Raw genomic sequence first — 12,140 nt, 5'->3', positions numbered from 1 at the left:
GACAAAGCAGACTGCTATTGTATCAGGAGCGAGGCATCAACCATGTACGGTCACATCTGGCGCTCCCAGGATGCCGGCACATGGCTCCGCAGTGTGTGGGCTTTTTTTAACGTGTCCGCTGCTGACAATAGTGTTGCCATCTGCAATCTTTGCAGTCAACGCATAAGTCGCGGTAAGCCCAACACTCACCTAGGGACGACCGCCTTAAGAAGGTACATGAGCTGCCATCATTGAGCCCAGTGGGAGCAACGGAACACACAAAGCCACACTCCAGGCTCTCACCGTCCAGCCTCGTCTTCTACTTATCCTTCTCCTCACAATTGTCCTCCACTCCACCTTCCATCACGCCATCCTCATGTTTTTCTGCAAAAAGGCAGGCTTCTGTGGGCCAAATGTTTGAGCGTAAAAAATGATGATGCCGGATAACCCTCTTGCCCAACGGTTGACAGCTGGCTTGTCAGAACTGATAGCCCGCCAACTACTGGCATATAAACTGGTGGACTCGGAGGCCTTTCGAAAATTTGTGGCCATTGGAACACCACAATGGAAGGTCCCAGGAAGGAAGTATTTCTCACAGAAGGGCATACCAGAGCTATATGGCCATGTTCAGCGGCAAGTGAATGTATCTCTGGCACACAGTGTCGGTGCCAAGATACATCTGACCACAGACACGTGGTCTAACAAACACGGGCAGGGAAGGTATATCACTTTTACTGCCCACTGGGTGAACCTTCTGACGTCCGTCAAGCATGTAAACCGTGGCACCCGTGTAGATTTGGTTTTACCGCCACGGATTGCATGCAAGCCTGGCTCTTCTTCTCCTCCTTCTACTCCATCCTCCTCCCTCTCCTCCTCGGCTGACTCCTCCTTTTCCGCTGCTAGCGTCTCTTCCGCTGCACCGCCCAAGATCCCCAGAACCTATTCGACATGCCAAGCGAGACATTGACATGCTGTGCTGCGTCTGTTGTGCCTGGAAGCCAAGAGCCACACTGGCCCTGCACTCCGTTCAGCAAGGCGTTCACAGGCAGATCAGTGGCTAACACCGCTCAATTTGACAGTTGGTAAAGTGGTGTGTGACAACAGTGCCAATCTGCTTAGCGCATTGAAACAGGGCAAAATCGCGCACGTGCCATGTCGCACGTCTTAACCACTTTCAGACCGGACCAATTTGCTGGTCAAAGACCAGACCACTTTTTGCGATTCGGCACTGCGTCGCTTTAACTGACAATTGCGCGGTCGTGCGACGTGGCTCCCAAACAAAATTGACGTCCTTTTTTTCCAACAAATAGAGCTTTCTTTTGGTGGTATTTGATCACCCCTGCGGTTTTTATTTTTTGCGCTGTAAACAAAAATAGAGCGACAATTTTGAAAAAAACGCATTCTTTTTTACTTTTTGTTATATTAAATCTCCCCCAAAAATATATAAAAAAACATTTTTTCCCCTCAGTTTAGGCCGATACGTATTCTTCTACATATTTTTGGTAAAAAAATCGCAATAAGCGATTATTGAATGGTTTGCGCAAAAGTTATAGCGTTTACAAAATAGGGATAGTTTTATAGCATTTTTATTAATAATTTTTTATTATTTTTTTTTTACTAGTAATGGCGGCGATCAGCGATTTTTATTGTGACTGCGACATTGTGGGGGACCCATCGGACATTTTTGACACATTTTTGGGACCAGTGTCATTTATACAGTAATCACTGCTATATAAATGCAGTGATTCCTGTGTAAATGACACTGGCAGTGAAGGGGTTAACCAGTGGGTGGCAGTGTAGGGGTTAAGTGTTCCTAGGGGTGTGTTACTAACTGTGGGGGGGTTGGGCTTTCATTTAGTGAACACTGATCTCTGCTCCAATCACATGGAGCAGAGATCAGCGTCACTAGTTGCTAGGCAGAATGAAGAAATGATGTTTACAACGGCATTTCTTCATTTGGCCGCTCCGTGAGACGATCGCGGGGATGCCCGCGGCGATCGAGTCCGCGGGTCCCGCGACCGGACTCACGGAGGACCCGACCAGTGCGGGATGGCAGGGCAGCAAATTTAAAGGGACGTACATGTACGCCCATTTGCCTGCCCGTGCCATTCTGTCGACGTACATCGTCGTGCGCTGGTCGGCAAGTGGTTAAACTTGGTCAGGCAGCGATTCGTTGTCAAATACCCTAGGGTCCAGGACATCTTGTGGCAGGCAAGGAAAATCTCGGCCCATTTCAGAAGAGCTTACACGGCTATGGCTCGCCTTGCTGACATTCAGCGGCGACACAATCTGCCAGTCAGACGTCTTATTTGCGATTGCCCGACGCGATGGAACTCAACCTTCTATATGCTTGATAGGCTGCTCCAGCAGAAACGTGCAGTTAACGTCTACCTGTACGAACTCTGCGGCAGAACAGGTTCTGGGAGCTTGTTTTTTTTTCATCGCACCAGTGGCTGCTAATGCGCGACGCATGCAGACTTCTACGGCCATTTCTTCAGGAGACCTTGTTTGTCTAAAACGAGATTTATCACAGATTACTTAACAAAAAACAATATTTATTTCAAGGTATTTGATGTATTTTTTACAATCAGTTTAATAAAGAGAACAAGAGGGGGGAAAAATATAAACGCGAAGCATGCAGCTCACCACCATGCAGATGTCGGAAGGCATTTGGAGTTCGGGTAGTCCCTACCGAGTCGGGTATTGACCACCCTTTGGGGCGGACACGGGAGGTTCAAAATCAGCTACAAAACAGTAGTAAGAAATTTCTAAATAATGAGTATATATATAGCTGACTTGCACAACTTAGGCATAGGCATTTATGTCACAATGTAGGTATAGAAACTACATATCGGTATAGCCAGAAGCTTTAAAAGAAGCAGCATGGGTAAAAATGCAGCAGTTCCAATAGACGTTAAGGTCCAGGTACAAATGTCGGTGTGCCAGGAAAACCCGTAAAGGTATATCTATATTGGATCTAATGCACGGTAGACATTGTGTCTATATCAAAAGGAGAGTCCAAGTCTTTGCCCAATCTATCATAGGTGTGCAGTATTGACCTAATAAAAATTTCATTCAGTCAGCCAGATTTTTTCTATATATAATTTAGGCACAACAATATAACTATTTTCGCAGGGTGGATAACACACCCAGGACACTTTTTTTGTCCGATTTTTTGTCCGGTTTTTCCGGCATTTTTTGGTGCCCTATGTGTGTGTTTATATAAATCAATTGGCAATCAGTGAGCTATAAACCCTCACATATGTTTAAAATTCACCAATACGTGATATCACTAAATAGATATTCCCCTTTTGCCCCCCTTTTTGTCTCCTTTTTTCTCCCCCCAAATTACCCCCTTTCCCCCCCCTTTTCTTTCTTCCCCCCTCCGCCTGCTTTCTTTGTGGTGGTGTCAGGGCCGACGGTTCGTTCTTGGGTTCACAGAACCAGCAGAGTGATGGACATGTTAGGGTCTGATTGGTCGGACTTTATGCTATCCATTAAAACAGGTTGTTTAACAAACTATAAAATTGAGGATGAAACTAAAATATTCCTAGAAAGGATGTTTGGCCTGCTCAAGAAGAAGTCACATCTGCATTGGCATACACAGTATTTCGAACAATATATTAGGGAAGAAATCTGTCCATTAGGCCTTCGGATTCAAATTTTTCCAACTATCAAAGATCCCTCTCTTGAATTTAAAAAGGACTGGGAGAATATATTAACCAAATGTAGTCTGGAACTAATGACTAAATTAACAATACAATACCATGCAGATATGGCCTCTCTAGATGGGGAGATCGAACGCCTTAAAGAACAATTTTCTAAAACTATGGAATCTCCCATTTTTAGGGAAAAATGGAAAGAGGTCAGGGAACGCATAGAAACACTAAACAAAGAGATTATTGTCAAAAAGCAAGGCAAATTTGTCCAAGACAAACTTGCCTTTTCTGAAGGCTATGCCTATAAATGGGGCAACAAATTGATAAGAAGAAAATTCCCACGTACACGAGCACCCAAAGAAGCACTTGCTACTACAGATTATACTGAATCTGATTCCTCAATCTCATCTCTTTCTTCACAGGTCACGAATGCAAATTCACGCGCACCGGGTCCCCCCGTAAGAGATCACTCACTGGTGGAGACCATCCAGCGAAGGACTCCAAAAAAGGCAAGAAAACGGGTAAAACCGTTAAAACAACTTCACCAGTGCACTCAGACTCACAAGGTCAAAGCACTAGTACACAAATATCGACTCTGCACAACATTATTCCGAAAATACTACATGCTAATACACAGGCTCCACTTCCAAATTCCAGTGTTTTTTTTCCAGTGGCCACACCCGATCCACACCGACGAGGGAGTCTAGACGCATTCATGCTAAGGACCCCTCTACCTCATTAGATGCAAATTATGCCAAGATTAATCCTCAGACGGATAACTTAAATATTGTCAACCTTACTCCCTACCCTCTGACCTATGATGAAAAATCAGTTCTCCAATTGGGACTTGGGTTCAGTCCTTCTGAACCCATAAATGTTTATGAAACGATCAAGGACATATACCTCTTTGCTCGTAATTTAACTTACAAATTTATGTATGATAAAGACAGACGAAATCTAAACTCAGAAAAAGAACTAGCAGAGAGAACTAAGGACTATTCCATGCAAGAATTCAGGGCTCTACGCGACCTCATGTTATTATATGATGAGGGACAGGTTGAAGTTGAGGCAATCCCGGAGGTCCCATCGACCCCTGTACCCGAGCCCCAACCTTTAATGAAAAGCACCCAGTTACAAAAAAACACCTTTAAACTAAGCTCGCGAGCATTCCCTGACCTTATGACATGTCCCACGATTTGGGCCTTTCTGACTGTAGTAATTAAATCATTGAAAAAACAGCATTGGCCTAATACTTATGTCAATTTAAACTATAAACAAAAACGGGCATTATTAAAGTTACAAAAAAACCCTGATATTATTATCAAAAAATCAGACAAAGGGGGCAATCTAGTCATAATGACTCACCAGCAATACCAACTAATGTGCCAAAAAATCTTAAGGAATCGGGCATGGTATACTCCATTAGATCTTTCAAAAGTCGAAACCTTCACAATAGAGTTTAAAACCCTAGTCACGGGTGCTTATGAAAAAGGGCTGATAGATGGTGAAACCCTGAAATATATAAATACAGCAAAACCTCGTATGCCGACATTTTATGCACTCCCAAAAATACATAAGGACGGAAAAAATCCTCCGGGGCGTCCAATAGTCTCGGGAATGGGCTCCTTAACAGAGAACGCAAGTAGGCTAGTTGATTCATATTTGATCCCTCACGTCACAAGTCTACCTTCATACATAAAAGACACTACTGATCTTCTGCGACACCTTGAGGATGTGCAGGTCCCTCCGGACGCCCTCCTCGTGGCGTTAGATGTTGAGGCTTTGTACTCTAGCATCCCCCACGAGCAGGGCGTCCGGATGGCCAGCACTTTCCTCAAAAAACAAGACCATACAACCTGGCCTCTAAATGATTTCATATTGCAACTCTTAGACTTCATCCTGAGCAAAAATTTCTTTACATTTATGGACCAAATTTATTTGCAAACTCAGGGCGTGGCGATGGGGACAGCCTGCGCACCCTCCTATGCAAATCTATATCTGGGGGGTTGGGAGCGATACGTATTTACCAATGAATCTTTACAGATGTACCTTGACTGCATTCTTCTTTGGTATAGATTCATAGATGACCTTCTGATTGTCTGGACAGGCACTGTCCAGGCCTTAGAAGAATTTGTTAAAACATTAAACGTAAATATGTTTAACTTAAAATTTACATATACATATCATTTAACCCAAATTGCCTTTTTGGATCTCAACATCATTAAAGACAATTCCGGAAAACTAATCACTGATCTCTACCGTAAGCCATCATCTGGAAATACCTTATTACACGCCAAAAGTTCGCATCCCCGCCCCCTAATACGTAGCATACCATACGCCCAATACCTACGTACAAGAAGAAATTGCACCACAGACCAAAACTTTCTGTTTCAAGCAAAGAATTTACAGGAGCGTCTCCTTAATAGAGGTTACTCACGATCAAATTTGAGAAAAGCATTCAATAAAGCCTATGGGCGCACACGAGAATCTCTACTTTACGGCCCCTCCAGGCCAGCCCACCCCCCCACAGTTAAGATCATCACAAAATACTCTGCACACCAGAATATCCTTAGAAATATTCTATCGCAACATTGGCATCTCCTAACAGACCATCATACTTTGAATAAATATGTTAGACAAACTCCTGAATTGGTTTTCAAACGAGCAGCTACCCTTGGGGACAAACTTACCAGAAGCCACTATCAAACTCCCGAACCAAATCGGCAAGGCCCCCGTGGCACTCATCCCTGTGGGAGCTGCCCTCGATGTCCCTGGATATCAGAGGGAACTACCTATAATCTCCCAAACTGAGAAGTTTTCATGCCAGCTGTGATACAAAAGGCGTTGTCTATTTAATGGTATGTGCCTGCGGGGCATTTTACGTAGGTAAAACCATTAGGGAATTTCGCCAACGTATAGGAGACCACCTTTACTATTCATCGGGCGGTAAGCTCACTGCAATGGGCCGCCACATAGGCATTCATCATCGGTATCAGCCCCAAGTGGTTAAATTTCTTGTCCTCGAAGTAGTCCGCGAAGACATCCGTGGTGGGGACTGGGATAGAGAGATTTTAAAACGTGAAACCCTATGGATAGAACGCCTAGACGCTCTGGTTCCGCCAGGCTTGAACGAAACAAAAACATATAAGTATTTTCTTAAATGAGAAAAACCTTCCCCTTTTTCTCTTATTGTTTTTTTATTTATTATCTGCTTCTTCTTGTTCACCTCAGTCCCTCAGTTTGTATGGTATCTTGAGAGCCTGACCCACTGTTTCCTCCCTTCGACACCACCACAAACCCCTGATGCTAGTCATTAGTGTACTATATGGACAAATTGTCCGTTTTGTCCTAGCACCTTAATCTAGTTATTTATCTAATTATGACTTTGTATTATTTTTCCACAGACCAAGTTAACGTATTGGTGAGAATTGCATATATAACAATATGTAAAAAACGTTGCCAATGTAATAGCTGTAAAGCTTTTCTTTCTCTGTTTACCTTTTACCAACATCTATTTACATTGTAAAACGAGGCATGTGATACTCAAATCATGCTGTTGTGAGGCATAGCATGGAGTATGGGAGGAGACTCCCAGGGGCGGGCATGCGCCTCTCCGGCGGCCCTGATAGGCCCCCACATTGTGGGTGGCACCAGGTCCGCTTCAGCAATGAGTCACCGATGGTTTCCTCGGTGACTGTGGCTGATGTGCGTCGCCACGTTCTGGCGCATGCGCAGTAGGAGCGGCGGACCCGGCGACGTCATAGCCCGGCGCCCGCACCGTGCCTGTGACGCCGCCGTGTTGGAGGTTAAAGGTGCGCCATTATGGCGCTCCTTTACAGCAGGCAGAACGAGGGACGTGGAGCCTTCAGGCCAGAACTGTCGTTTGGACTGAGGAGTTGCAGGAGGGACGTTGCCGATTGGTATGAGCTCCCCTATATACCCTGTACCCTAGAACCAAACTTATACAGCATAAGTGTATCTGGCTGACTGAATGAAATTTTTATTAGGTCAATACTGCACACCTATGATAGATTGGGCAAAGGCTTGGACTCTCCTTTTGATATAGACACAATGTCTACCGTGCATTAGATCCAATATAGATATACCTTTCCGGGTTTTCCTGGCACACCGACATTTGTACCTGGACCTTAACGTCTATTGGAACTGCTGCATTGCTGCATTTTTACCCATGCTGCTTCTTTTAAAGCTTCTGGCTATACCGGTATGTAGTTTCTATACCTACATTGTGACATAAATGCCTATGCCTAAGTTGTGCAAGTCAGCTATATATATACTCATTATTTAGAAATTTCTTACTACTGTTTTGTAGCTGATTTTGAACCTCCCGTGTCCGCCCCAAAGGGTGGTCAATACCCGACTCGGTAGGGACTACCCGAACTCCAAATGCCTTCCGACATCTGCATGGTGGTGAACTGCATGCTTCGCGTTTATATTTTTCCCCCCTCTTGTTCTCTTTATTAAACTGATTGTAAAAAATACATCAAATACCTTGAAATAAATATTGTTTTTTGTTAAGTAATCTGTGATAAATCTCGTTTTAGACAAACAAGGTCTCCTGAAGAAGCGACAGAATAGTCGCGAAACTAGTAGAGAAACCAAAGACCGTATTGGACACAAAATACTGTCGTAACAAATTTTGTCTATGTTATAGCCATAATATGTATTTATTTATGTATGTACAAACTTTTTCCTCTTTTGAAAAAAATCTTTTATAATTAATAATAAATATTTGTATTTTTTATATAAATCTGGTATCAAGACAGTCCATCATTCTGTTGGGTGACTCTAAGGCGAACCATGGTTATGATGTTCCATGTATGAATTCCCTTTGTCTTTTCCCCCAAAAAATCTTCAATATATAAGGATGAGGATACCATATACTTTTTTTCTATATAAATCAGGCACAACAATATAACTATTCTACGGCCATTTGATGAGATCACCAAACTGGTCAGTCGCAGCCATGGCGCCATCAGTGACATGGTACCTTATGCCTTCTTTATGGAGCGTGCATTGTGTTGTGTCATTGATCAAGCCGTGGAGGAGCAGGAGCAGGAAAATGCGCAAGTCAAAATGCTGGATGAATTCCCAGGGGGGGCTACTCTATCTGAGACAAGTCAACAACAGGAGTCTGAAGTGGAGTCAGAGGAGGATGGTGCCAGGGCGGATGAGGAGGAGCAAGAAGAGCATGCTTTAAATCTTTCTGGGATCCCTGTTGTGCGTGGATAGGGAGAGGAGAACAAGGTGGACGACATTATCCTGGATGATGAGCAGGACTCAGGCCACCACACCGCTTCCATTTTAGTGCAAATGGGGGCCTTCATGCTCCAGTGTTTTAACAGGGACCCCCATATAAAAAGCATAAGGGTCAAGGACCAGTACTGGGTGGCAACGTACTTAGACCCCCGGTACAAACACAAACTGGTGGAAATGTTACCACCGTCACAGAGGGCTGTCAGAATGGAGCACTTCCAGGCCTTGCTTCGAGAAATGCTGCATCCTGCTTTTGCGTGCGCTGGCAGAGGAGGAATTCCCACTCCCAGAGAAAGAGTTGCAGGTACCAATCCAACAGCGCCTGCAAGAAGAGGGCGGTTTGAAGATGTGTTGGTGACTTCTGATATGAGGTCATTCTTTCAGCCGACCCATCGACAGGTCTCATCCGGATCCAGCATCAGGGAACGCCTAGACCGACAGGTGTCCGACTACATCGGGTTAACGGCCAATGTGGACGCTCTGAGGAGTGATGAACCCCTGGACTACTGGGTGGGCAGGCTTGACCTCTGGCCAGAGCTTGCCCAATTTGCAATGGAACTGTTGGCTTGCCCCTTGTCCAGTGTCCTGTCCAAAAGGACGTTCAGCGCAGCAGGGGGGATCGTGACCGATAAGCGCACACGCCTAGCTCACGACAGGGTTGACTACCTGACATTTATAAAAACAAACAAGGCATGGATCTAGGAGGAATTCAACACATGTGACCAGTAGACCATGTATATCTCTATAAACGATTTATTTAATCGAGCACACAGACCTTTTTTCTACATTTGGCTCACTTCCTTGTACAAAAAAAGCACACCGTACTATATGCCCGTACCCTCTTGTTTGAAGAGGTTGAGCGGTGTCATATTTTTGGTGCCCAGCAGCGAGTTGCTGGTATCAGTGCTGCTGTCAGTGCTCTCTATCTCGGTGCTGGTGTCAGTGCTCTCTCTCTCTATCTCGGTGCTGGTGTGGTGTCAGTGCTCTCTATCTCAGTGCTGGTGTCAGTGCTCTCTATCTCGGTGCTGGTGTCAGTGATCTCTATCTCGGTGCTGGTGTCAGTGCTCTATATCACGGTGCTGGTACCAGTGCTCTATATCTCGGTGCTGGTGTCAGTGCTCTCTAACACGGTGCTGGTGTCAGTGCTCTCTAACACGGTGCTGGTGTCAGTGCTCTATATCACGGTGCTGGTACCAGTGCTCTATATCTCGGTGCTGGTGTCAGTGCTCTATATCACGGTGCTGGTGTCAGTGCTCTCTATCTCGGTGCTGGTGTCAGTGCTCTCTATCTCGGTGCTGGTGTCAGTGCTCTCTATCACGGTGCTGGTGATCATCTCCTGCTCCCTCTTCATAGCCTACCCTGACCTTTCCTCTCCTCCATTGCCTTCATGCGCTCCTGAGTCCTGAATTGTCAATATTTCACAGATTAAAAAAAGAATGCTTGTAGTTGTCGATCCCAGATTCACTTCATACATGTGTTATGTCAGTGGCCATGTGGCGGGACAGCTAGTAAGTATTTTGTGGCTGAAAATATGACCTGTAGGTTTTTAAGGTTTGCCTGCCATTGAAGTCAATGGGGCCCGCAGCGAACTTTGCGGTTCGCAAACCTTTGGCCGCGTTCGTGGTTCGCTTTTGCGAAACGTCCTGTCGGAAGTTCGTCCATCTCTAGTTCTGACCTTGATCTGTATTGAGGTCATTGCACAAGGATATCACATATTATCACTGGGTGTGTGCATGTGTCCCCGAGTCTGATAGAAGAGGAAGGAACCGATAAATCACATCACGGTGGAGGAGGAAACATCGATTTATTGGACATTGAAGGACCATTATAATGTTTTGAATGAAGGACTATCACATTATCTGATGGGATTGTGCTGCATTGTGGAGAATGTTATATATTATTTATCTCAATGACAACAATGTTGTTTATTTATTTTATCTCACTGACACCAACAATGGGGCTTATTTGATCACATTGACACCAACAATTTTTTTTTTCTTGCACTGACACCAACAATGGATGACAAGGAAATCATGCCTATGGTGATTTGACAATTGGAGTGAGATCCTTGATTGGTGGAGGAAGAATGAGGGGAGAGATATAACCAGCTATGATACGGTTCTCACAGCCTGCAATGCTGATGACTACCACTGGAGGGAGAATCCCCAACATTTATCTGGCCGGACACACAGGAAGATACAAATCTTTCATACAATCTAAGGAGTGTGGAGCAGACAAGTGATCCCCACACACTTCAGAGGAACCCCCAAGCGATCCTTCGTTGTCGTAGAATCCTGGTGTGATGACTTCTTCCCCCACCCCCGCACACAGGATTTAGGTCAGATTGAAGTGTGTGATGTGAGTGGTGTGCCGGGCAGTGATACACACACACACATACAGATCCCTGTCTGCCAGATACAATCACTTTCACACACTGACAATAATCTGCATTAAGGTGGGGCTCCGTGTCTGAACAGAAGATTGGATGAACACTGGCTCCTCCCACATTCTTCTGAACATCCAACGTTTACAGCATTTGGTGCAGATGAATGTGATGGCTTCTGGCTGTCACTGGTTTCTAGGGAAGCAACGGCTTCCGGAAACAGCTGCGTCCAGATGCTATCAGTCAGCGAGTGTTACTGTCCGAGATTGCTCCTGTGTGGCGGGTCATTGGGGGGTCATTGGGGGGTAAAAGGAGTCAATGGCGGTTGGGATTGGTGATGGATTTACAATAAGAGACTTTTTGGGGGAATTTTGTAAAATAAAGAACTTTGAGTGTCTTTATTGCTTTATCTCTTTTTTTGGGGGGGAATAAGTAGGGTTGCTATATACCTCAAACTCATTCATGTGGGGGCGGGACTTTCATATTTTGATATGCCCCCCTGTCTCCAGACCCCCACAACCACCAGGCCAGGGTTGTGGGAATCATGCCCTTGTCCTTATCAACATGGGGACAGGGTGCTTTTCTGCAGGGGATCCCTCCCGACAAGCCCCCCCATGTTGAGAGCACATGGCCTGGTATTGTTCAGAAGGGGGGAGTTACACGCTCATCCCTCCCCCTTTCCTGGTCAGCAGGCTGCAGGTTTGGATGAAGGGTCTGGTATGGATATTTTGGAGGGAGGGGCACACATTTTTTTTGTGTGAGGTCCCCCCTTATTCCATCAATATCCAACAAATATTTATTTGGGGGTCTCTTTACATTTTCTCATTCTTGCTGTAGGATAGGCT

At 45.1% G+C, this 12,140-nt stretch overlaps 2 protein-coding genes across 3 annotated transcripts in view; one reads left to right on the top strand and one right to left on the bottom strand.

Moving 5' to 3' along the window:
- Positions 1-12,140, bottom strand: part of LOC143989561 (uncharacterized) — a 470,483-nt gene that overhangs the window by 142,333 nt on the left and 316,010 nt on the right. The gene's annotated exons all lie outside the window — the stretch shown is intronic.
- Positions 1-12,140, top strand: part of LOC143989538 (uncharacterized) — a 114,872-nt gene that overhangs the window by 45,697 nt on the left and 57,035 nt on the right. The gene's annotated exons all lie outside the window — the stretch shown is intronic.

This window comes from Lithobates pipiens, unplaced genomic scaffold (assembly GCF_037356315.1).
Source record: "Lithobates pipiens isolate NorthernLeopardFrog02 unplaced genomic scaffold, aLitPip1_a1.2 Scaffold_18, whole genome shotgun sequence".
Classification (NCBI taxonomy): Eukaryota; Metazoa; Chordata; class Amphibia; order Anura; family Ranidae; genus Lithobates; species Lithobates pipiens.
This window is presented reverse-complemented; position numbering and strand designations above follow the sequence as displayed.